Source organism: Marmota flaviventris, chromosome 14, assembly GCF_047511675.1.
Source record: "Marmota flaviventris isolate mMarFla1 chromosome 14, mMarFla1.hap1, whole genome shotgun sequence".
Lineage (NCBI taxonomy): Eukaryota > Metazoa > Chordata > Mammalia > Rodentia > Sciuridae > Marmota > Marmota flaviventris.
In genome coordinates, this window is record NC_092511.1 from 43,892,621 (window position 1) to 43,919,595 (window position 26,975).

Sequence of the window (26,975 nt, forward strand, 5' to 3'; positions counted from 1 at the left end):
CTGTCTTGCAATCTTCCCTATCTGTTTCCCAGCTCTCAGCATCAAAATAGGGGTGATAGAACTAAAGAATAAAAGCAAATAACTTTATTTCTGAATTTTCACACATAGCTTATTCCATGTGACCCAGGCAGCAAAGATGTGAAACAGAGGAGCTACTGTGAACTCCCCATTAGTCAGTTCTGCGATGGGTCAGCAAATTTCTTTTTACAAAATAGTTGTGTAATCTGCAGCTGCACAGTAGCCAAACACATTTTTGTAGGTTTATTTCATTTTGACAGAAAGAATATATTCCTGTACAAAATTACTCTAAAAGTTTATGCAGAGAAGAAAATTTCAGTTGTCTATAATCATAAATAAAAAGAAAAATGCCCGTTATAATACCATCTCTAGATTGCTGCTAATCATGTTTTGGCATATATTCATTCACACCTTTAATTGAACAATGTTATGTAAATATTTAAGTAGGAATATAATGTCTTAGAAAACTAGAAGCACCCCATAATACTTAGGTTATACATTTTATATGTGAAAATAATTATTTTAGTTATACATAACGTTGGGGTTCATTTTGACATAATTAGACAAGCATGGAATATAATTTGCTCTAACTCAGTCTCCAGTACGTCTTCTTTCCTTCCTCCTCCCTCTCTCTGTTCCCTGACATCTGCTGTGCTGATTTCTCATTTATAGTTTTTTTAAATTAATGCCTTGTGAATATACATGAGGGTAAAATCCACTGTGGTGGATTCATATTTGTCCATAGGAAACTTAGGTCTTATGTATTACGAAGATATTCCCTTTACCTGACCTTCATCCTTTCCTGTCATCCCCTTCCACTACTCTACTGATCTCCCTTCTATTTTCATGGAATCTCCCTTCCTCCCTTTTCTTTTTCTTTCTCTTCTTCTCCCCCTATTTTGGTCTAGCTTCTTCATAACAGAGAATATATTCAATCTTTGACTTCCTGGGTCTGTCTTATTTCACTTAGCATGATGGTCTTCAGTTCCTTCCATTTACCAGCAAAGGCCATAATTTCATTCTTCTTTATTGCTGAGTAATACTCCATTGTGTATATCTACAGTATTTTCTTTATCTATTCATCTATTGATGGGCACCTAGGATGGTTCCAGAGCTTGGCTATTATGAAATGTGCTGTTATACATCTTGATGTGGCTATATCCCTATAGTGTGTTAATTTTAGATCTTTTGGACATATACCAAGGACTGGGATAACTGGGTCAGATGATGGTTCCATTCCTAATTTTTTGAGGAATCTCAATACTGCTTTCCAGAGTGGTTGCATTGATTTGCAGTCTTACCAACTATGTGTGTGTGTATATATATATATATATATATATATATATATATATATATATATATATATATATATATATACCTTCCCCCCCATTCTCACCAACATTTATTATTATTTGTATTCTTGATAATTGACATTCTGACTGGAGTGAGATGAAATCTCAATGTAGTTTTGATTTGCATTTCCCTGATTTCTAGAGATGAACATTTTTTCACTTATTTATTGGCCGTTTTAGTCCTTTTACCCATTTACTAATTGGGTTATTTGTTGTGTGTGTGTTAAGTTTTTTGAGTTCTTTGCATATTCTGGATATTGATCCCCTGAGGAGCAGGTGGCAGAGATCTTCTCCTATTCTATAGGGTCCTCTTTTATGCCATCCCACTTAGTCTAATTTTTATTTCTTGCACATTAAGAGTTTTGTTAAGAAAGTTGGTGCCTGTGCCAATATGTTGGAGTGTTGAGCCTACATTTTCTTCTAGCAGTTACCGAGTTTGTGGTGTAATTCCTAGGTGTTTGATCCACTTTGAGTTGACTTCGGTGCATCATGAGAGATAGAGATAAAATTTTATTCTTCTATTTGTGGATGTCCAGTTTCCCCAGCACCATTTGTTAAAAAGGCTGTCCTTTTGTCAGTATATGTTTTGGCACCTGTCAGTATATGTTTTGGCACCTTTGTCGAATATCAGATGCCTGTATCTATGTGGATTTGTCTCTTTGTCTTCTATTCTATTGATCTTCATGTCAGTTTTGGTGCCAATACCATGCTGTTTTTGTTACTATAGCTCTGTAGCATAATTTGAGGTCTGGTATTGTGAAGTCTCCACCATTGCTCTTTTTGCTCAGGATTGCTTTGGCTATTCTGTGTCTCTTATTCTTCTAATGAATTTTTAGAACTGTTTTTTTCTACGTTTTCTTTTTTTTCTTTCTTTTTTTTTTTGGCACTGGGGATTGAACCGAGGGATGCTTAACACCTGACCCATATCCCCAGCCCTTTTTTATAGTTTATTTAGAGACAGGGACTTGCTTAGTTGCTTAGGGCCTTGCTAAGTTGCTGAAGCAACGTTGAACTCTAGATCCTCCTTCCTTAGCCTTCTGAGCTGCTGGGATTACAGGCATGCACCACTGGGCCTGGCTTCTTTTTTTCTAGTCCTGTGAAGAATGTCACTGGTATTTCAATGGGGATTGGATTAATGCTGTATAACACTTTTGGTGGTATGGCCATTTGACATTGTTAATTCTGCCTATTCAAGAACATGGGAGTTCTTTCTATCTTCTAAAGTCTTCAATTTCTTTCTTCAGTGTTTTAATAGTTTTTATTGTAGACGTATTTCACCTTCTTTGTTAGATTGATTCGCAAGTATTTTTTTTTTAAGGTTATTGGGATTGGGATAGTTTTCCTGATCATTTTTAGCAAATTTGTTATTGGAGTATAGGAAAGTAATTGATTTATGTGTTTTGATCTTGTATTCTGCTACTTCACTAAATTTGTTTATCAGCTCTAAAAGTCTTCTGGTAGAGTTTTGGGTCTAAGATCATGTCATCAGCAAACAGATAATTTGACTTCTTCTTTTCCTATTTACATCCCTTTTATTTCTTTCTCTTACTTGATGACTCTGGCTAGAGTTTCAAGTTTCAAGGATTATGTTGAATAGGAATAGTGAGAGTGGACATCTTTTCCTTGTTCTTGTTTTAAGAGGAAACACTTTGTTTTTCTCCATTCAGTATGATGTTGGCCTTGGGTTTGTTATATGTAATCTTTACAACATTGAGGTAAGTTCCTTTTATCCCTGAATTCTTTAGTGTTTTAAACATGAATGGGTGCTGGCAAATGCTTTTTCTGCATCTATTAAGATAACCATGTGATTCTTGACTTTAATTCTATGTGATGAATTCCATCTGTTGATTTGCATGTGTTAAACCAACCTTGCATCCCTAGGATGAAACCCACTTGATCATGCAGTATCTTCTTAATGTGTTTTTAATTCAATTTGCCAATATTTTATTAAGAAGTTTTGCATTTATTTTCGTCAAGGATATTGACCTGAATTTTTTTTTTTCTTGGTGTGGCTTTGTCTGATTTTGGTATCAGGGTAATACTGGCTTCACAGAGTGAATTTGGAAACGTTCTCTTTGTTTCTCTTTCTTGGAATAATTTGACAAGGATTGGCATTAGCTCTTCTTTAAAGGTCTGTTGGAATTCACCTGAGAATCTGTCTGGTCCTCACTTTTCTTTATTAGAAAACATTTCATATCTTTTTCACTTTCATTACTTGATAATAATCTGTTTAAGTTTTTTATATCCTCATGGTTCAATTTGGATAGGTGGTATGTCAATATCTTATAGATTTTCCAGTTTATTGGAGTATAAATTTTCAAAATAGTTTCTAATAATCTTCTGGATTTCAGTAGTGTCTCCCATAATATTTCCTTTTTCATTTTTAATTTTTTTATTTGGGTTTTTTCTCTTTCTTTGATTAGTTTGGCTAAGCGTTTATCAATTTTGTTTATCCTCTCAAAGAATAAACTCTTTGTTTTATTGATCCTTTGTATTGTTCTTTTATGCTCAATTTCATTAAGCTTAGCTCTGATTTTGATTATTTCTGTCTTTTACTGATTTTGGTGTTAGTTTGTTCTTTTTCTAGGACCTAGTGGTATAATGTGGGATTATTTATTTGATATCTTTCCATTTTATGTAAGAACCCAGTACTATAAACTTTCCTGTTAGAACTCTGTCCCAGAGATTTTGATATATATATCACTATTCTTATTGGTTTCTAAGAATTTTTAAAATTTTTCTCCTGATTTCTTCTGCTATCCATTTATCATTCAAAAGAGTATTATTTAATCTCTAGGTGTTAGAGTGTTTCTGTTTTTTATCTTGTCATTGATTTTAAATTCATTCCATTATGATCTGCTGGTGTGTTGCATGTTCAGTAAATTCTTATTAAATAAATTACAATTCAACTTGCATTAATAATTTTGCGTATTTTTCTTCAGTTGATAACTTTTGGAGAGCACAGATCATATGTATTACTTTTGTATCTTCTGTGTATAGGAATAGAACATGGAACAGTTGGTGATTAAAATTTTTATTCGGGGCTGGGCTTGTAGCTCTGTGGTAGAGCGCTTGCCTCCATGGTGGAGCCCCCGGGTTCAATCCTCAGCACCACATAAAAATAAATAAGTAAAATAGAGGTATTGTGTCCATCTACAACGAAAAAACAATTTTAAAAATTTCATAAAAATAATATTAAGATGTATCATTTAGGATAACATTTTGCTGTATATAAAATGGAAATCCAATCCAGGTGTCTTAACCAAACAGGAGGCTCTTTGTTTTTTTTCTCATTCCCATATAAAAACAAGTAGAAGGTAGGGGCTGGTACAGTGGTATTATGTTGTCATCAGAGTCCTAAGGTTTCTTTCTTTCCTGTGCTTAACATGTAACTTTTGTCCTTGAGATCCTATACCACCATCAGGCACCACATTTACATTTCTGTCCCTCTTTATTACCCAAACAGTAGCTTTTCTGGAGGTCTCTACAGATAAACTTACGTTCATATCTCTATAAAGAAGTTTAGAAGATGACTATTTTTTTAACTGGGCGCTTTCCATCCAAGCAAAATTGGGATTTTTTTCTTAGGAAAGAGAGAAATTGAATTTTGGATAGGCAACCTGGAATGTGTATCTCAGATATGGAATTTATACTTAAAGTCATTGGGGTCCGCAAGCAGATGATAAGACACATGAAAAGTTCAATAATCCAAGACAATTATGTGAGAAATTCCATATGCAGAGACAGAAAATAAATGTTATCATATTAACACTCAAGCATAATCTTTTTTAATTAAAATAATTTCTCTATTCTTAAAAGCTTTATAAAAAATGATTGAAAACAGACATGTGTTCTTTTGGCTAAGTGTGTGTTTATTGTTTTTTTCTCAACCTAAAATTTTAAATTTATTAAAAATGCTTAGACTTCAAGCACTTATGTTGACAATGTTCTATTTTCCTTTAAAAATCAATCTTGGTATATTTTGTAGTTCCTTTTAATTAAGTGAGGTGTGTAAGAGCTTTCCCCAATATACTTATGAATTTTTTTCAATGACACATGTGTACTCAACTACAAGACTCATAAAATAATAATGATTTGTTGTCTTCTATTTTTAATAATGGCATCAATTATTTTTGATGGTTTGAAAGCAGTTTGAATAAAGAGACAGACTGAAAACACATAAAACATGTTTGAAATTGTTTCCTATATAATTATAAATGAACTTCTGAAGCTTGACTTACTTCATTTCATAAGTGATTGGAACATTAGAAATTTTCATTTCAGAGTATCAGAATTAGTACTTCATCTCCCTAACATCTCCTCCTTAATTACCACAAGATTTTTCTTTACAGAGACTCATTTTTATGAATTTAATTCCCTGTTAAAATAGAAGAGATATATAGTTTATTGTAATTACTGCCAACTAGTTAAAATTTGAGTATCCATTTTTAGATACTTTTTGGATTATTGTTCAGCCCCATTCCACTGAGAGCTACTTTTCATGAATGAAATGTTCGTGGATGTAACCTGAAGTCTGAAATATGCTTGCATTGTTTGGCTTGGGTTTTGTACACTGGTACTTTGTAATGAGAAGAGCTTCTGCCGGGCTGCTGCTGTCCCATCAGCTTGGGTCCCAGAATGAACACAGGTGGAGCAAACCTGATCCCAGCCTGCAGCCTGAAGCAGAGCCCCTCATTCAGTCCAGCCTAGATCAGCCAAACCACAGCCAACACACAGACCAGTGAACATGAGAATACATGTTTGTTATGGAAGTCACTGGATTTGGGAAGCTTTGTTGTCATCATTATTATGACTGCATTAGTCAGCTATTGTTTGAACCACATCCCCAGCCCTATTTTCTATTATTTAGAGACAGAGTTTCACTGAGTTGCTTAGTGCCTCACTTTTGCTGAGGCTGGCTTTGAACTCGATCCTCCTGCTGCAGCCTCCCAAACCCCTGGGATTACAGGGTTTGGGCCAGCATGCCTGGTGCAGTCATTATGATTCTTAAAAACACATGAATATAGATTCTTTAAGAAAAAGCATAGTTTATATGGCTAACCTATCAGCATTCTGTTAAATTAATTGAAAAGTAATAGCACATAACATTAATTGAGAAGTGTCTCTTGGCTAATTGCCATTGCAAATTTCATTGAGTAAAATGCCTGAAATGAGGAATATGTTTTTTAAGTATTTTTAAAAATCTATCTGTAAGTGCAAGTAATCACAAAATAAAACAACATAGGAGCCATGGCTGATATTTTTTAAGAACCTGGTCACACATGTGCACATATGACAGATATTTATTAAGTACTTTCTATATGCCAGGTGTTGCAAGGTAGGTTATATCCCATTATTATTGAATGAAGAAACTGAGGCTCAGAAAAGTTAGTGACTAGCTCAAGCCTCACTTCTAGGAAAGAGCAGGGTTAGGATTTGACCCAAAATATGCCTGACTTCAAAGATCATGCCATTATTATAATTATTATCTTCATGCTTGGAAGGGTGGAACTAGGAGAAAAGTAGAACTTACAAACTGATTTATCCTAACATTTGTTGTGCTATCTCTAATCATTTGCTGTGTAACCCAGATGTCATCAGGAATTTCCTCCACATTTAGAAAAAAAAAGCATATATTTAGTTTGGACTCCAATCCATTATTACTATTATTATTATTATTTTGGATTTGTTTTTGGTACAAGAGATTGAGCCGGGGGCAATTAACCACTGAGCCACATCCCCAGCCCTTTTAAAATTTTATTTAGAGACGGTCTCCCTGAGTTGCTTAGGGCGCACTAAGTTGCTGAGGCTGACTTTGAACTCACAAAAAACTCATAAAGTGTTTGGTGGAGGTGTGCCCAATAGAAACTAGAAAAGGTGGAGCTTTATACTTGTACTGACATAGCAATTCAAGGTGACCTTGATTGGAAGAGGATTAAGTCCTGGGAGTTGGTACTCACAATCTTTCTGCCTCAGACTCCCTAGCCGCTGGGATTACAGGTGTGTACCACTGCACCTGGCCTCCCAATCCATTTTTTTTGCCCACGACAGCCTCTTTCCACAATTTCTACCAACTCCCAGGCCTTATCCTCTTCCAGTCAAGGTCACCTTGAATTGCTATGTCAGTACAAGTGTAAAGCTCCACCTTTTCTGGTTTCTATCGGGCACACCTCCACCAAACACTTTATGATTTTTTTTCAGGTTTTGCTTACAAAACACAAGATCAGGACTGGAGAAGTAGCTCAGTGGTAAAGCACTTGCCTGAGGCCCTGAGTTCAATCCCCAGCATCGCAAAACAAAACAAAACACCCCCAAAATCTTCCACCAATCTCCCCTTTCACGTTTGCTCCCTGACTGCAATAACCTGCCTTCCCTTAAATTCTTTTCCCTCTATTTGGCAGAGTAGCTTTCTCCTTCATTTGGATGTTTGATAACCCAAACATAGACTTTGGGAGTAACATCTCTGCCCATAGCTGGAGCATCAGTCCTTCCCCATCTTTATCTCATTAAAAGCAAAAATAGTGAGATTCTTTTGGGAAACAGTACAAGTTGGAATTAGTTCCATCAGTCTGACAGCCCCCATTTAGCTCAATTTTTTTTTAATTTTGATTTTTCAAATTGAATTTCATTGACTTCTCAACATTGACTATTTTGTTCAGCTAACCTTAAATGGTGAGAACTGAAAGTATCTAATATAAGAAAAAGCTACTCTTTTCTTCTTAAATTAGAAATAAGACACTTGACTTTACATAAGAAAAAGCCTATCTTTAGAATTTACTTGCTTCCCACCTCTTTCCAAAAATGTGATTTACAAAAATTACAGAGTAAATCTGGATGCAAGCTTTTTCTGTAGTTTTTTCTAGACCACTTTTTCTGTTAGCTCTTCAGAGTGAATTTCAGCAGTTTTGAGAACTTTGTTTATCAGCCTAGAATTTAGATACTGGTATCAATTTAAATAGTCTGAAGCACTGGATTCTGCAATGCTATGTTAGAAATGGTTGAAGAAGTACTCTTTGCTTTTAGATAAGCCCAAATCCAGTCTTGTCTTGCATGGTTTGCCACCCAAAATCTTAATTCCTGTTAGAATTGTTTTATTGTGAAAAAGTCAAATATCAATTGACCAAAGGAACTTCAATTGTCTTTCCTTTCTAATATAATTTTAATTAGTTTTTCTTTAATTTAAGGAAGCAATTTTCCTAGTAATTTGGCAGGCATTAGTTTCTTACCAAAGATACTGCCTTGATGTTTTTTTTCGAGAATCCATGTTTTCTTATATTTCATGATTATAGCAGCACTGTTTTATAAAAATTTAACAAATATTATTTATTAAGCAAATCATTGCATTGGGGTAGAGGCAAACATACTAGCAATAATAAAAGAGAGAGTGAAAAATCAGGTAGATCCTGAATATGAGATACATTTGGAAGTGGAGTGTTTCAAGATTCCACACCGGAGCATGTCCAGACCCAATGCTAAGATTGTACAGAAAGCATTTTATCTTTGTGTGAAACTTGGTCACATTCTTTAACCATACTGAACCTCTCATTCCTTATCTGTTAAATGAGTAGTATGTTTGCCTTACCTCTTTAAGAGGTGTTGTAAGGACCAGATGAAAACAGAATACGAGAAGGTACTTTGTCCTGCACAGTACCTACAGACATTAGTGATTGAGGGCAAAAGGAGGCAGGATGGAAGAGAGGAGGGTTGCTGTCACATTCATTCCTACAGTGTGGCTGGAAGTGGGTAGTCCTCACATCCTACCTGGTTTAACAATGGCTGGGCAGGGGTTATCAACCTAGGGCAGGGCAATGATAGGGCCCTTAAACTGGCCCTAGTGAATGCCAATTCCAGTCACGTCAGGTGATATTTGAGTGTCTGAATGTGCTGAGTACTATGTTAGGTCTAGAGATACACACAGGCAACATACAGAACTTGCCTCCAGGCAGTTCTCAGAGTGGCGATGGACAGCAGGGCTGGTGGTGCACTCCTGTGCCTCATCAACAGGAGTGAGCTGGCATTTGACAGGACAGGCTGGGCAGGGTGTGGTTGGAGCAGAAAAGAAGCTAGTCTTGTGTATTTTTCCATCATTAAATAGATTTAAAAATAATCCACTATAGTCTTAGCTGCTTAAGACACATAAAAAAGAAAAATAATGAGTGTTTTAAAATGTTCATTAACAAAATTCTGCAATAACACTTTTAAAAAAATAAAATAAACAGACAAGGAATGACAGGATCAGCATCATCTTCTTTATAGTTTTGTTATGTAAAGAAAAATTATTTATATGATATTTTTAGGTTTCAAGGACATTATTGTCACAATGAGGTTCTAGTCTATTGCTTGTTTGTGGTCTGGTGGTATGATATTAACTTTGGGGGTATTATTTTAAAACTTCATCTTTTTCTTTAAAAGTTAACTTGCTTGTGATCTTTGATAGATCATAAAGGAAATCAGTGGATAATATATTATTCATACTAATGAGAGAATTGACAAAACTTTTAAAAAATATTTATTTACTTATTTATTTATTTTAGTTGTGGATGGACCCAATACCTTTACTTTATTTATTTTTATGTGGTGCTGAGGATCGAACCCAGGGTCTTGCACGTGCTATGTGAGCATTCTACCCTTGAGCCACAACCCCATCCCAACAAAACTTTTTTATTTTTTATTTTTTAAAATTTTGAGACAGGGTCTCACCAAGTTGCTCAGGCTGACTTTGAACTTGTGATCCTCCTGCCTCAGCCTCCCAAATCCCTGGGATTACAGAGGTGCATCACCATGCCCGGCTCCTTGATTGACAAAATTACTCCCAATTGGTGGTAGTCATTGTTGGCTCTGGAATGCCTTAAGGATTTTTTCCTACTTACTTCTTTCTTACACAAATAATAAAATACACTTTCACTTGCCAAGTATACAACGACAGGGAGGGAATGAGGGGAGACATTTGAAAAGGTGCCAAGTAATATAAGCTGCTAACATAGGATTAAGAACTCATTGCAGAAAATCAGGGGTGGTGGGCTAATCCAGTGTCAATTCAGATCTCCTGCAACATCTAACTAATACTGTCATGGAGTTGCTACTTTGGTACCTACTTTAAGTTAAATATTTAGAGAAAATGTGGACAAGTTTGTGAGAAAATGAAGTCTTGTGTAAACATCCTGGGCTTAATTGTTTGTCTTTTCTACAGAGATCCTGGAGTAACACCTGTGTGGCCCAAGTCCTCATCGTGTTACTATAAATTCACAGGATGGACTGAATGCTTTTTAATGTGGTAGCCATCCCCACATTTAAGATTAAACATACACACACACACACACACACACACACACACCTAAGTGGTAAACACTCATTCTCCTGGACTCATCTTTCAAACATGTTGAGTACTGGGAATTTTTGTGTGTACTGTGAAGTCACAGTTTCCTCAGACAGAAAATCTGTTGTTATCACTGACCTTATGCAGGCCTGAAAGGGCAGAGTCAGGAAGGACAAAGAATTTACAGTACAGAACTTTCCATAATGTGTTGATGTCAGGAAAAGAGTTGAGCCATTTCTGATAAGAAAGAAGTGTTAATTTTAAACAGCTGCGAAGGTACTTTCTGTGATTTACTCCTGCGAAGTAACAGCAGGGTAATTGATAGGCTGTGGGTCACAAGATGAGTTTGAGTAATCAATCCCTGAGTGAAACCAAAGAGAGGAGAAGCAAATACTGGAAGAAGTGACAAAGGTCGGCCCTGGGAATGGAACACAGAGTCTTTTATGATTTGGTGTTCCTGCACCAGGGTTAGATCTGGCAGGGGCTGCTGCCCTCCTTCAAGCCCTCACCTGCCACTCCCTTACAGTGAATCAACACTTACCAGGAATTGTGAGAGCACAGGATCAAAATTACTTCTAAATTTGAGTTTGAGAAATGTTATTGAAAATCATATCACATTCCCAGAACCCCACCTAACTCTTAGTAGGCCCATCCCTTTTAAAGCTTAAAGAAACATGATGACTTTTCCTAACCTGATTTAGAACTTTTGTCGATGCATTGGGCTGGTAAAATGAAAAACTGCCCAAATCTGTGGAATTGGGTGAGAATTTGTTGTTTGTTTGAAGGTGAATATATTCTAAAGATCCATCTGCAGATAAAAATGTGAGTTGAATTTGGAAGTAGACTTCTTCAGTGTTCCAAATTGGACCATTAGTGTTAGGATGTTCACAGTTTCAAAATTAGCCTTAATAACTGTGTGTTTAAAGTATCTTTTCTCAAGAATGAATAACAAGTGTTTGTTTTTCCAAAGGCAGTTTAGCTAAGTATTAGGTGTTTAGGAACCAGATTCTTGCTCAACTGAATTTGGAGTAAATCACTTTCTCTATTTCTCCTTTTTTTCCACTCAGGAAATGCACACTAGTTCTGGCCCTGTTGATTCTGAAAGTGTCACACATGAAATTCTCTTTGTTAATAAAGCCTTAAAATATCAGAAATAAGTAGTGATATTATAAGGCTTTATCAATCCAAGGTATTGTTACATGTATGAATAGTGGTACAAATATTGTATAAGAACAGAATCATGTAAATGAATGCTATTATCATTATTTATTCTTATTTAATGAATTTATTTTATAACTATTTCATTAAGTATTTTGTACTATGCCATGAGATGCAAAGGTCCATACATGTCTTTCTTTAGATTCTACTTCTTGGGTCACAGCTTAACAATCCAGAGTCAAGCCAGGCACGGTGGTGCATGCCTGTAATCCCAGCAACTCGGGAGGCTGAGACAGGAGGACTGTGAGTTCAAAGCTAGCCTCAGCAATTTATCGAGGCCCTAAGCAACTCAGTGAGAACCTGTCTCTAAATAAAATATTAAAAAGGGCTGGGGATGTGGCTCAGTGGTTAAGTGCCCCTGGGTTCAATTCCCAAGGGGCACTTAAAAAAATAAAATAAAATAAAAAATCTAGAGTCGAAGATCTAAGTGACCTTGTAGGAGTGGACCAGGCCAGTTCTCAAAGCTCCTTCTCTATTTTGGCTTGATTTTGCATAACTTTCAAATCATCCGCTCTGAAAGCTAAACCCCAGCTGTTCTTCCAGATAAGCCATGATGACAGAGTAGTTATAAAAGTAACATCTCATAAATAGAGAGAAGTATGAACAGGTTCAGGCTGAATGAATGATAGTCCTCTTTCTGTTTAAAAGGAAAAGAAAATAGCTGCAAGCAAAGAATTTTCAATCCTCTTATTACTTTCTTTGTTTGGGAAAGCGATCACATTTACTGTAAATTCATTAGGAAAAAAGAATTGACATCCAAGGATAAAAGCAGATCAGAAAAGAATAGACATATGGGATCAGGTGATCTTCAGCATTGTGCATAGGTCTAATGATAGTAATGTAACCTATAATTCTATAGATGGATAATTGGGAACCATAAAAGTAGCAACAGCTAACATTTATTGAGTTCTCATTATCTGTTAGATATAGTAGTATGTTTTATCTACGTAGTATTCACATGTGAGCAGTGAATGTCTTTGTCCTCATTTTGGAGATGAAGAAATCAAGGTATATGAGAAACTTATTTGAGTTCTATATAGCTAAGCTAGCTCTCAGACAGGGAAACTGATTGTAAAAATCACTCTCAACCAGTATGCTGTACTTCTTCCCATTAATCTGAAAAGGAGATTCTTAATTTGCAAATAGGTTAACAACAGAGATGGTATGGCAGTGGTGTAGAGCTGGTGGAATTTAACCCTGAGTTAAAGTTCTAAATTGTTTGGGAAGTGGTCCAAATACCAAAGTAATTAAAAAAAAAAAAAAGAAGGAAGAAAGGAAGAAAAGAAAGAAGGAAGGAAGGGAAGAAAGATCTATCTAGTCCATTTCAACAGGCATTGAGTAGTCAATATTGTGGGAGTCTCCCATGAAGTATTAGGGGCCCCTAACAAGGCAATAGAGACTTCATAGTTAAAAACCCAGTCAGTGGAAGTTGAAGTATAAGGCAAGGAAACCTGTCATAGTGGACTGGGATAAAATCAGAGCTAACTCAGACGACCATTAATTCAGGGCAGGGGCAGGAAGATCTTTACAAGGGATTTCTTATGTTATCTTCCCTGCTGAGGGCTGAAGTTGAGAGTCATATGCATAGCTGAAAGTCAGAGTTAATTTAATAGATTCTGCTCAGACAGAGAAGCAAGGGCACCGAGCCAGGTAGGCCATTACAGATTGGCCCAACTGGGTTAGAGTTCCAGGCAAGAGGCTAATTTTACTAACATTATTTCTCTACTGTGACAGCTCCTGCTTCTGTGGGACATGGCATCATGTAGCACTGACATTAGATAGCCAAAAATTGGAAAAGGGAGATGAATTTTCATACCATAGTTACAAAATTGAATAGCACCCTTTCATGTATATTTTATGGTCCAATCTAAGTTGTTATTCTCTTTAAAAAATAATATGCTATATAATAACTAATTATAGAGTTCTATAAGCAATTTGGGAGAATATTAGGAAGAATAATTAAATATGAATTGTTACGTAATTATTCATATCATTTATTTTGTCATGACTTTGGTAAAATGCATATGATTTGGGGAGCTCTTATTTTGTATTTTAAAATAAACATTCAAGATAGCAGCACTCCAGAAGAGTCATTTAAGTAACTTTATTTTGCTAGTCCCATCTTTTATTCTGTGGGAAAAAAATAAACAATTGTGTCTTCTTTCATGCAGTGTTTATCCAATTGCCTCCATATTTTATAACAGCTCCAAAGACAGTATGATTATTTGTTCTTTTTAAAGTTCATGGTTTCCTGGATCTAATTGTTAAAAGTCTCCCAAACTTTGCTTTAAGAAACCAGTTTAATCTGGTGAGATGGTGTATACCTGCATTCCCAGCTACTCAGGAGGCTGAGGCAGGAAGATCCTAAGTTCAAGGCCAACCTGAGCTACTTAGTGAGATCCTGTATCAAAATAGAAAATATAAAGGGCTGGGGATGTAACAGTAGTAGAGCAATTGCCTAGCATATGCAAGCCTCTGGGTGTAACTCCCAGTATCTTTAAAAAAGAAAGAAAGAAAGAAAAGAACCTGGTTTAGTGTTATTTGTGCTAATAAACTATTTTCCAGATAACTGACATCAGGCAAGGTTGTTCTATCAAAGTATTTTTGTTGTTTAATCTGCATTAGTCATGTGCTTTCATGTGCTTCCACTCTTTGCCATTATGAAATGGGTCTAAAATGTGCAAAAAAAAAAAAAAGCTAAGATATAGAACGCATCCAAGAAATTCAGCGTCTTTCTATTACATAAATTATCTAAATTGATACGGTTCGTGTGCATCTTTGAATCTCTTCTCTGGTTTAGAGAAAGAGAATGCACATGGGTTTAGCTCCCAACCTATGATAAAAGCAGGCATCCCCATTTAATGAGCTAAAACTTCAGCTAAATCAGTTCACCTTTCCGAATTTTCTTTCAGAGTTTGTCAGTTGGAAATAATACCTTAAGAAGAAACAAATGTATGTAAAGTTGCAAACGCAGGTTTTCAATGGGAGCTGTTATCGCTCATTGGCATCTAAAGTGTAAGACTATTTCACTCCAGAGAGCTGCATCATTTTAAATGATAAGAGAATGCTTTTGATGTAGGAGTCTGTTTCCTGTCTCCCCAGCACTCCATCACAGCCTGCTGCTGCTCCATTAGCTGTTGCTATCTGCAGTTAGTGCTGAGAGCTTGGGGTGCTTCCAGTTGTAGGAAGTGATTTATGTACATTATTTCATTTAAAAACAGCAGTCCTTTCAGGAAATTATAGGGGTTGTTTTTTTTTTTTTTTTTTCTTTTTTGCTTTCCAACATGACTTTGAACTATTTACCTTTTCTTTTAGACCATATAGTCTTTTGACTTCTGTATCTTACTCTATTCCCTGCTTTGTACTAATTACAACTATGTTAATTATGTGACTTTGGGAAGCAAAAACTTATTCTGTCTCAAAATATAAAGGGATTTTTTTTTTTAACAATCACTGAATAATTCCTCATTAGGCTTTCTTTTTATTTCTCCTCCTCCTCTGTGGTTCCCCTTTTGTATTGGAAATGACTGCAACAGTTCATGAAATGACATCCTTACTACACTCACTCTATGTAACAGTGGAGAGTTTCTGTTCTTCTAGATTAAAATCTCTTGGCTGGACCTTTGATTGGATGGGTTTTTATGTCTTGTGCTGCCTCTGACACACTCACTGTGACCAGGGAGGCTGTAATGCATTGACTGGCTTATCCCTGCTTTTCCCTGAATCAATCACTAGACAAGAAGAACTGGCTTAGTTCAGACCTACACCTGAGGTTGTGGTCAGTGTCACCTAAATCACCCTAATCATAAAGGAGCAGGAAGTGAAATGGGTGCAGGAAAGGCTTGTCTTCTTCCCAGTCTCAAAGGGAAAGCATACACCTTTTCACTTTTATTTATGAAATTTTGCTGTCAGGCTTAAAAATATATACATTATTTGTCAGTTTCAGGAAACCATCTTCACATTTAGCTAAGAGTCCTTTTTTTTTAAATAGTGGATGGAAGTTGATTTTTATCAAATTTTTTTTCCTAAATCTGTTGAGGTGATTCTTTATTTTTAATGCAATAAATCACACTGATTCTTAAAACAACTTTAAGCATAAAGTCATACAATAAATTGCACATATTTTAAGTATACAGTTTGATAGCTTTTGGTATATGCACAGACCTTAACCCTCATTGCAATCAAAATAATAGCCTGTTTATCACTGCCCTCCAAAGATTTGCTCAGCTCTCCAGTCCCTTCCCTCCCACCCCCTCTACACCAACCCCCAGGCAATGCTTTACTTCCTGTCACTACCTATTAGTTGTATTACTGGTTGAAGTTTTGAATGTTAAATTAAACAACCCAATTTAATCATTATGTATTAGCTCTCTTTTTTGCATATTTCTGTATTCATCTAACATTACATGTCTATGTATATAAGTGAGATTGGGCTGTGATTTTTCTTTTTGCTGATGTCCTTGTCCTGCTTTGGTACCAAGGTTATGCTGGCCTTATACAATGAGCTGGTGGGGTGTCCTATTCTCTTTTCCATTCTGTGGAAAAATTAGTGTGAGATAGGTGTGATTTTTTTCCCTTTAAAAATTTGGTTTGAATTAACTACTGCACCTAGAATTTTCTTTGTGGAAACTTTTAAATTATTGATTCAATTTTCAAACAGATAGGGGACTGTTCACATTTTATTTCCTGTGCTGTCAGTTTTTATAAAATGTATGCTTTCTTGAATTTTTTTGTAGAAGTATAATCCAGTAATGTGCATAATGTTAAACATACAGCTTGATTTTTTTCAAATGTACAACTTATTAACATAAAGTTGTTCATAATATTTTCTTTTCTATTTTTAATACTAATCTTAGTTGTAGTTGGACACAATACCTTTATTTTATTGATTTACATGTGGTGCTGAGGATCGAACCCAGGGCCCCCACACATGCTAGGTGAGCGAGCGATCTATCGCTGAGCCACAACCCCAGCCCCTGTTCATAATAATTATTTCTTATTGTTTTAATGTCTATGAGCTATAGTGATGTTCCCTCTTTCATTCCTGATATGGGTTATTTAATCTTATTTTCTGTATTTCTTCCTTTTTCTTTTTCTGGTGGTACTGAGCTACATTCTTAGCCTTTTTTTTTTTCCCTAGCCCTTTTAGTTTTTGAAGACAGATGTCACTATGTTGCTTAGGGACTCGCTAAATTGCTGAGGCTGGCCTCTTTTCTCGGTGTCTCAAGTAACTGGGATTACAGGTGTGTACCGCTGAGCCCAGTTCCTTATATAAACTTATCATTTTGAAAAGCCAATTTTTATCTTTATTACTTTACTTTATTACATGTGTATTTTATATTTTACTTGTGGTTGGTTTTTTTCTTCATTTGTTTAAGTTGTTCTCTTTTTAACTTTTTGTTTAACGCAATGCTTTATTTTATCATATTTTTATTAACATTTATTGTAGATATTAATGGGGTTCATTGTGATATTTCAACACATGTATACAGCAGGCTAAATAATTAGTCAAATTGGGGAAATGAACATTCTCTCTCCTTACCATTTCTTTATATTTAGAGTTTCCAGCTCCTTTCTTCTTAGCCTTCATAAATTATATATAATAGGATATTATGATTTATGGTTATCCTTCTATGCTGCAGAATACCAGAACTTACTCCTTCTCTCTGTTTTGGTATACATGATACATTCTCCCTTTACCCACCCTCTTCTCACCTTCCCAACCTCTGGTACTCACCATTCTACATTCGGGTGGACTAAATTTTTAGTTTCCACATATAGGACAGAAAATTCAGTATTTACCTTTCTGTGTTTGGCTTATTTCACTTAATATATTGTCCTCCAATTCCATCCAAATGGATGCAAATGACAGAATTTCATTCTTCCTGGCTGAATAATATGTCATTTTGTATATACCACATTTTCTTTATCTATTCAACACCTTTTACCTGTTTTTATTTTCTAATATATATATTAGAAATATATATATTTATTTATATATTAGAAAAGATATATATTAGAAAATTATTATATATATCCTAATATATATTAGAAAAGAAAAACATATATATATGCCATACATTTTCCTCTTATGATGAGTTTAAGATATCTCATTAATTTTTATTAGTACTTAGTTGAAAATCTGTTCCAATTTCCATTGTGACTTTTTTATTTGACCCAGAAGTTATTACTGAAAAGTATATTTCTTAATTTACAAGAATTATAAGTTTTCTAGTTATATTTTTGTCACTGATCTCTAGTTCCTTTGCAGTCAAATAATTAATTTTGTAAGAACTCAAATTTTTGGAATTTGTGGCAATTTACTTTTATATATAGTTGATTTTTTGAAAACATAATGATCCATGCATATTTGAAAGCAATGTATACATTATGCAGTTTTGGGATAGTACTGTTATGTGTGACTATTAGGTCAAATGTGTAAATTTTATTGTCCAAATTCTATGTTATCTTTACAAAGTATTTGGTTTGATGTACCTGAGAAAGGTATGTTCACATTTCTTACTATGATTTTTTCACTATATTGTTTTGTCAATACTGTTTAATATGTAATTGTAAGTGACATTATTAGGTAAATAACATGTAGAATTATTATTTGATACTGTAGACCTTAGACTTTGATAAATTTTGAAATATACCTATTTTTAGTAATGATCTTTTTCCTTACAGTCCCCTTTGTCTGATATAAATTGAGCTTTTAAGCTATTGTTACATATCTGAATCTTATGTATACTTAAAATCTACTAACATTATTATAACCTTTGCTATATTCTGTTAAAATTCATTTAAATTCATCCACATTTACCTTTTCATTTTTCTATTTTCCTTCCTGCATCTGGGAGCTGAATATATTCTTTAGTAGTCTCTTTAGAGTAAGCAGTTGATGAAAAATTCTCTACACAAAAAAAAAAAAAAAAACACCTTTTCTCCATCCATCATTGAAAAGTAATTCCATCAGAAAAGAATTTTAGGTTCACACCTATATTTTTTTCAGCACTTTGAAGATACTTCATTTTCTTCTGATTTCTCTTAATTCTTTTGAGAAATCAGCTGTCAGTCTAATATTTGCCCCTTTGAAGTTGGTCAGCCCCCCAACAGGTTTCCTTTAGTATTTTCTCTTTAACTTGGATTTTCAGAATTTTTTCTGAAGGGTGTGATTTTCTCTTTCTTGCTTTAGGTGCAGAGATCTACTTGAACCTGTAGCTTTTGCCAGTTTTTAGAAAGCTTCAGCCATTATCTTCTTAAATATTGCCTCCTTCTCCTCCTCTCTTCCCTCTCTTCTCACCATCCTCTGGCTTTCTGGACATGCATGGATGGACCCCTGGAACCTGTGTGACCCCATTCCCTGCCACACTTTGTCTTGCTACTCAGTTGTCTCTAAATACTTTGCTGTTTTTCTAACAAGTCAAGCATGCTTCTGCCTCCAGGTTTTGGAAAATCCTGCTTCCCTAGCCTGGAAGGCTGGTTTCAAGGTATGTCCAGACTTACTCTCTTACATGCTCAGCCCAAATGTGTCCGTATCACAGAGGCTGTCCTTGGTCACTTTTTCAAAAGCATCACCTAGACCCCTCCCCTCCACATCATTCTCTCACTTTTTTACCTGGTTTCATGCTTCTTCACAGCCCTTGTTACAATTTTGACACATTATATATTTCATGTTTATTTGCTTATTCTTTATTTCTCTCCATGAGAATATAAACTCCATGAGAGACGAGACTTTTCTATTTTTATTTTTTCTCACAACTGCATCTCAACCCCTAATATATAGGGCCTGGAGCAGAGTAGGCACTCAGTAAGTATATGTGGGAGGATGAATAAATAAAAGACTATTAAATAATAAATACTATTAAATAATAATAAATAAAGATAGAGATCTCTATTGATGAAGAACCAAACAAGAAGTAAACTAAGCAAGACTTTTAATTCTTATTATCTATATTTTTTCTGTATGTAAAATTATTATGGATCACATTTCTAGCCATCAGTATTACCCAGAATAGCAAAATTAAACCTTAGTATGTTTGGTAATATTGCTTTGATTAGTTTAACTGGCATTTCATTTTGCTTAGGCTTGTGCTTCACAAGTTTTTAAGGACATTTTAGTTTTTTTAATTAAACCTACCAGCTGGGCATGGTGATACACACCTGTAATCCCAGTGGCTCAGGAGGCTGAGGCAGGAAGCTCACAGGGTTGAAGCCAGTCTCAGCAACCTAGTGAGGCTGTAAACAACCTAGTGAGGCCCTGTCTCAAAATAAAAAATAAAAGGGCTGGGGATGTGGCTCAGCGGTTAAGCGCCTTTGGGTTCAATCCCTGGTACCAAAGTAAAAAAACAAACAAACAACAACAAAAAGAAACAATAACCTCTACCAAATTAATGCATGATTTTCCAGAAAATTAATGAATAAATAGACTCAAGAATCCTTCAGTGTTTTCTATAATGTGAAATTGTTGTGATTGCACATAAAATTTATTAATTTATTTTGGCAAAATATTTTGAGTGCTTTTAAGTCCAAAGGCTAAAACTGGCCAGCACCTGGTACTATCTGACCTATTTCATTTGTGGCTTGTTGTGCTATCTGCTGTGTAGATATTTAGGGATTCATATGACATCATTTTTATGGGCAAGAAATCCTAACTCTGGTCTTCTAAATGTTTCTTATAAATTTATTTCCCTATATAAATCATAAATTCACCTATAATGCCTAGACCTATACGTAATATGCAGCCATCCTACCTACTCAGAGGGAATCTATAGTGTGGATCAAAGCTGTTTGACTGGAGAGTCTTGACTGCTAATAAGGTTTTTTACCTCACTGCTGTCCACAGTATTTTGCCAGATTGCCTGAGGTCAGCATGCCTTCCTGATGTTCATGGGCTGTGCTGCTTTTCCAGGAATGTCTCAAAGGGATCCTGCTTGAAAGAAAAGATGCCACACTGTGATATTTTGCTGCTTATAAAGAGAACAAGAATGGCCTCTGTCTTGTTCTTTCAGCCAGCTTCAAATAAACCTATCCTGTTTAAAAACAGAAATGGAACTGATGAAGTCATCAACCCAGAGTCTCCCCCCACCACCCATGTACATATTAGTCAGAAGGAATCTGAAGATATAAAGAAATGCTTCCTCAAAAGGTCAAGGAGGAAAAAATACCCACCACCCCATTGCTCCTCCCATTCTCTACCCGTGAAATAGGATTGTTAGTATCCAATATGAGCTAGAGTGTCTGATTCTGCGCCATATGTCCTTGTTAGAAACACTGAGCTCATAATGACTAAAACCCTCCAGGGGGTTGTCAAAGCCACCAAGGTTATAAAGGGCACAGCATTATCACAGCTGAACTAAAATTTAATATGATTTTTACTTTACCACCCATGGAGACCTTAAGCAGGTGGTATGACAGACAAACTCTAAATAGCCAAACATGGTGTTTTTATGGCAGAATAGAAAAGAAACTGATAAATGTTTCTGAAATGTCATGAATTTACATGTGAATTTATTCATTTCTTTATTTTAAAAATTATTTTCTTATGAGAAATTGTTATTTAAAAACAATCCCTGAATTTAAAGTATTTATGACAAAAAGTTGTACATACACTCACCAGTTAAAAATTAACTGGTCATTCCCAGAAGGAATGGTGAATCAAGTGGTTCAGAGACTTAGAACTCTGTCATCAGGGGTGGGAATTTCTTCTCAGAGCAAAGTTAGAGGTGTTACTCCCCATGTGACCTGGTAGGTGTTGGAGAAGGATATGGGGTTACCATATTGGAGGTGAGAGTAGGATTGCAAATGCCCATAGGGTCAGTGGCTTGGGAGAGAGGGAGCTACCATGATCTTAGTGTTGCATTTTTTTTTTCTTTCTGCTACCTTTCCTATCCTCTACTATCCCCCCTCCCTCCCCTCCCATCTTCTCTCTCTACCCCATCCACTGTAATTCATTTCTCTCCTTGTTTATTTTCCCATTCCCCTCACAAGCTCTTATATGTAATTTTGTATAACAATGAGGGTCTCCCTCCATTACCATGCAATTTCCCTTTTCTCTCCCTTTCCATCCCACCTCATATATCTGTTTAATGTTAATCTTTTCTTCCTGCTCTTCCTCCCTGCTCTGTTCTTAGTTGCTCTCATTATATCAAAGAAGACATTTGGTATTTGTTTTTTAGGGATTGGCTAGCTTCACTAAGCATAATCTGCTCTAGTGCCATCCATTTCCCCGCAAATTCTATGATTTTGTCATTTTTTAGTGCTGCATAATACTCCATGGTGTATAAATGCCACATTTTTTTTTATCCATTCATCTATTGAAGGGCATCTGGGTTGGTTCCACAGTCTAGCAATTGTGAATTGTGCTGCTATGAACATCGATGTAGCAGTATCCCTGTAGTACGCTCTTTTAAGGTCTTCAGGGAATAGTCCAAGAAGGGCAATAGCTGGGTCAAATGGTGGTTCCATTCCCAGCTTTCCCAGGAATCTCCATACTGCTTTCCAGATTGGCCGCACCAGTTTGCAGTCCCACCAGCAATGTACAAGAGTACCCTTTTCCCCACATCCTCTCCAGCACTTGTTGTTTGGCTTCATAATGGCTGCCAATCTTACTGGAGTGAGATGGTATCTTAGGGTGGTTTTGATTTGCATTTCTCTGACTGCTAGAGATGGTGAGCATTTTTTCATGTATTTGTTGATTGATTGTATGTCCTCCTCTGAGAAGTGTCTGTTCAGGTCTTTGGCCCATTTGTTGATTGGGTTATTTGTTTTCTTATTGTTTAATTTTTTGAGTTCTTTGTATACTCTGGATATTAGGGCTCTATCTGAAGTGTGAGGAGTAAAAATTGGTTCCCATGATGTAGGCTCCCTATTTACCTCTTTTATTGTTTCTCTTGCTGAGAGAAAACTCTACCACGCGGCCTGCGCAATGGTTTCATTAATGAGGTTCTAGGCATAAAGTTAGTTAGAAGAGATCGAAATAAAACACACAGACACAGTTACCTTATTTCTATTGCCAGGTCCGAGATGGCTCCCCTCTCTGGCTCCGACCTCTAACCGCCCAGCAGGGCAGCAAGGATTACTCAGGGCTAGCAGGAGAGAGAGAGAGTGAACACGCCAGGGAGTAGCCTTTTATTGGGGAACAAGAAATTCAGGGGATAATTCCATCCAATGAAGGTTGAGGGGGGACTGCACTCCAAGGTCAGGGTCAGTGATTGGGCCCCTGGGGTCAGTGGTCAGTCACACCCCCACACGGACGGGCTCTCTCATCAGGAAAGGGCCGGGAAAATTCCGACACAGCCAGAAGCCTCAGACCCTTAACGGGAGTCGCCCAGTCACGTGTCAGGATGGCTTCCCACAGAAAACTTTTCAGTTTAAGTAAGTCCCATTTGTTGATTCTTGTTATCAACTTTTGTGCTATGGGTGTCCTATTAAGGAATTTAGAGCCCGACCCTACAATATGTAGATCGGCGCCAACTTTTTCTTCTATCAGACGCAGAGTCTCTGATTTGATATCTAGCTCCTTGATCCACTTTGAGTTAACTTTTGTGCATGGCTAGAGGAGGGGATTCAGTTTCATTTTGTTGCATATGGATTTCCAGTTTTCCCAGCACCATTTGTTGAAGATGCTATCCTCCCTCCATTGCATGCTTTTAGCTCCTTTATCAAATATAAGATAGTTGTAGCTTTGTGGATTAGTCTCTGTGTCCTCTATTCTGTACCATTGGTCCACCCTCCTGTTTTGGTACCAGTACCATGCTGTTTTTGTTACTATTGCTCTGTAATATAGTTTTAAGTCTGGTATCGCTATACCGCCTGATTCGCACTTCCTACTTAGAATTGCTTTTGCTATTCTGGGTCTTTTATTTTTCCATATGAATTTCATGATTGCTTTATCCATTTCTACAAGAAATGCCGTTGGGATTTTGATTGGCATTGCATTAAACCTATAGAGAACTTTTGGTAATATCGCCATTTTGATGATGTTAGTTCTGCCTATCCATGAACAGGGTATATTTTTCCATCTTCTAAGATCTTCTTCTACTTCTCTTTTTAGGGTTTTGTAGTTTTCATTATATAAATCTTTCACCTCTTTTGTTAGGTTGATTCCCAAGTATTTTATTTTTTTTGAGGATATTGTGAATGGAGTGTTTTTCCTCATTTCCGTTTCAGAAGTTTTGTCGCTGATATACAGAAATGCCTTTGATTTATGCGTGTTGATTTTATATCCTGCCACTTTGCTGAATTCATTTATTAGTTCTAGTAGTTTTTTTGTAGACCCTTTTGGGTCTTCTAGGTATAGAATCATGTCATCTGCAAATAGTGATAATTTAAGTTCTTCCTTTCCTATTTTTATGCCTTTAATTTCTTTCGTCTGTCTAATTGCTCTGGCCAGTGTTTCGAGAACTATATTGAATAGAAGTGGTGATAGAGGGCATCCCTGTCTTGTTCCAGATTTTAGAGGGAGTGCCTTCAATTTTTCTCCATTGAGAATGATGCTAGCCTGAGGCTTAGCATAGATAGCTTTTACAATGTCGAGGTAAGTTCCTGTTATCCCTAGTTTTTCTAGAGTTTTGAACATAAAGGGATGCTGTACTTTGTCAAATGCTTTTTCTGCGTCTATTGAGATGATCATATGGTTCTTATTTTTAAGTCTATTGATGTGGTGAATAACATTTATTGATTTCCGTATATTGAACCATCCTTGCATCCCAGGGATGAATCCTACTTGATCATGGTGCACAATTTTTTTGATGTGCCTTTGTATCCGATTCGCCAGAATTTTATTGAGGATTTTTGCATCTAGGTTCATCAGAGATATTGGTCTGTAGTTTTCTTTCTTTGAGGTGTCTTTGTCTGGTTTCGGAATCAGGGTGATGTTCGCCTCATAGAATGAATTTGGCAGAGCTCCTTCTTTTTCTATTTCCTGAAATAACTTGAAAAGTATTGGTATTAATTCTTCCTTAAAGGTTTTGTAAAACTCCGCTGTATACCCATCCGGTCCTGGGCTTTTCTTGGTTGGAAGTCTTTTGATTGCTTCTTCTATTTCATCTATTGTTATTGGTCTGTTTAAGTTGTGAGTATCCTCCTGACTCAGTCTGGGCAAATCATATGACTTAAGGAATTTATCGATGTCTTCACTATCTTCTATTTTATTGGAATATAGGTTTTCAAAATACTTTCTAATTGTCTTCTGTATTTCTGTAGCGTCTGTTGTGATATTGCCTTTTTCATCCCGTATGTTAGTAATTTGAGTTCTCTCTCTTCTTCTCTTCGTTAGCATGGCTAAGAGTCTGTCAATCTTATTTATTTTTTCAAAGAACCAACTTTTAGTTTTGTTAATTTTTTCAATGGTTTCTTTTGTTTCAATTTCGTTGATTTCCGCTCTGATTTTAATTATTTCTTGCCTTCTGCTACATTTGCTGTTGTTTTGCTCTTCCTTTTCTAGGGCTTTGAGATGAAGTGTGAGCTCATTTATTTGTTGGTTTTTCCTTTTTTTGAGGAATGACCTCCAAGCGATGAATTTCCCTCTTAAAACTGCTTTCATTGTGTCCCATAGATTCCAATATGTTGTGTCTGTATTTTCATTTATCTCTAAGAATTTTTTGATTTCCTCCTTTATGTCTTCTGTAACCCATTGATCATTCAGTAACATATTGTTCATTTTCCATGTGATGTAGGATTTTTCCTTCCTTCTTTTATCATTGATTTCCAGTTTCATTCCATTATGATCAGATAAAATGCATGGTATTATCTCCACCCCTGTATATTTACTGAGGGTTGCCCTATGGCATAATATATGGTCTATTTTTGAGAAGGATCCATGTGCTGCTGAGAAAAAAGTATATCCACTTGATGATGGTTGATATATTCTATATATGTCAGTTAAGTCTAGGTTGTTGATTGTGATATTGAGTTCTATAGTTTCTTTATTCAGCTTTTGTTTGGAGGATCTGTCCAATTGTGAGAGAGGTGTGTTGAAGTCACCCATAATTATTGTGTTGTGGTCTTTTTGATTCTTGAACTTGAGGAGAATTTGTTTTATGAATGTCGCAGCACCATTATTTGGTGCATAAATATTGATAATTGTTATGTCTTGTTGGTGAATGGTTCCTTTTAACAGTATATAATGTCCTTCCTTATCCCTTTTGATTAATTTAGTCTTGAAGTCAATTTTATTCGATATGAGGATGGCCACCCCTGCTTGCTTACGAGGACCGTGTGCGTGGTATATTTTTTACCAACCTTTCACCTTCAGCCTGTGTATGTCTTTTCCAATCAGATGTGTCTCCTGGAGGCAGCATATTGTTGGATTTGTTTTTTTAATCCATGTTACCAGCCTATGTCGCTTTATTGGAGAGTTTAAGCCATTAACGTTTAGAGTTACTATTGATATATGGTTTGTACTTCCAGCCATGTTTGATTATTTATCTTCTTTTTTTTTTTTTTAATTTAGTTTGTTTCTCCATGGTTAGCTTTCCCCCCGCCCTCTGTCTTTATAGAGGCACTTCCCACTGATGGTTTTGGTTATTGTTTTTCATTTCTTCCTCGTGTAGTGTTTTGCTCAAGATGCTTTGCAATGCTGGTTTTCTGGCTGCAAATTCTTTTAGCTTTTGTTTATCATGAAAGATTTTTATTTCGTTGTCATACCTGAAGCTTAATTTTGCTGGATACAGAATTCTTGGTTGGCATCCATTGTCTTTCAGTGTTTGAAATACGTTGTTCCAGGATCTTCTCGCTTTCAGCGTCTGTGATGAAAAATCCGTTGTTAACCTTATTGGTTTACCCCTGAATGTAATCTGCCTCCTTTCTCTTGTAGCTTTTAATATTTTCTCTTTGTTCTGTATGTTGGATATCTTCATAACAATGTGTCTTGGCGTTGGTCTACTGTGATTTTGTGTGCTCGGTGTCCTGTATGCATCTACAATTTGTATATCTGTTTCCTTTTTTATTTCTGGAAATTTTTCTGTAATTATTTCATTCAGCAGGCTACTCATTCCCTTGGTTTGAATCTCTGTACCTTCTTCTATCCCGATGACTCGTAGGTTTGGTTTTTTTATGTTATCCCATAT

The 26,975-nt window shown here is 35.9% G+C and overlaps 1 protein-coding gene across 3 annotated transcripts in view; it reads left to right on the forward strand.

Annotated features, from left to right (window-relative positions):
• Acyp2 (acylphosphatase 2) overlaps window positions 1–26,975 on the forward strand; it is a 178,057-nt gene that overhangs the window by 85,176 nt on the left and 65,906 nt on the right. The gene's annotated exons all lie outside the window — the stretch shown is intronic.